This window comes from Octopus bimaculoides, chromosome 24 (genome assembly GCF_001194135.2).
Source record: "Octopus bimaculoides isolate UCB-OBI-ISO-001 chromosome 24, ASM119413v2, whole genome shotgun sequence".
Taxonomy (NCBI): domain Eukaryota; kingdom Metazoa; phylum Mollusca; class Cephalopoda; order Octopoda; family Octopodidae; genus Octopus; species Octopus bimaculoides.
Genome location: NC_069004.1, coordinates 20,156,863 through 20,157,367, shown reverse-complemented (window position 1 = coordinate 20,157,367; position 505 = coordinate 20,156,863).

The following is a 505-nucleotide window of genomic DNA, read 5'->3' as shown; positions in this document are numbered from 1 at the left end:
TTTAAATTTGCTTTAACCCTAACCCTAACCCTAACCCTAGGGTTAGGGTTAGGGTTAGGGTTAGGGTTAATTGTTTCAGAATCGTTTGTTTATGTAGTCGGCACTTAATGTATATCGGCTGAATGGACGTCAGTGATTGGTTGAAATTACAGAAATACGACAACTTTAACATGGAATAACTTATGGATTTCTTTTTTTTTTTAAGAAGACTAAGAGAAAAAGATGTTTTATATGACACATTCTACCAGTGTTCCAAGTTTCAAAGTGTTTCGTTAATGAAAAATGTGGCCCCCGTTTTAAAAAAGATCCACAAAGGAAGCTATTTACATTTTATATTAAACATTTGGATCTTTTCAATCTCAGTCACAGATTTTTTAATTAATTTTTTTTAACTAGGAGTGGCTGTGTGGTAGGTAGCTTGCTTACCAACCACATGGTTCCGGGTTCATTCCCACTACGTGGCACCTTGGGCAAGTGTCTTCTACTATAGCCTCGAGCAGACCAA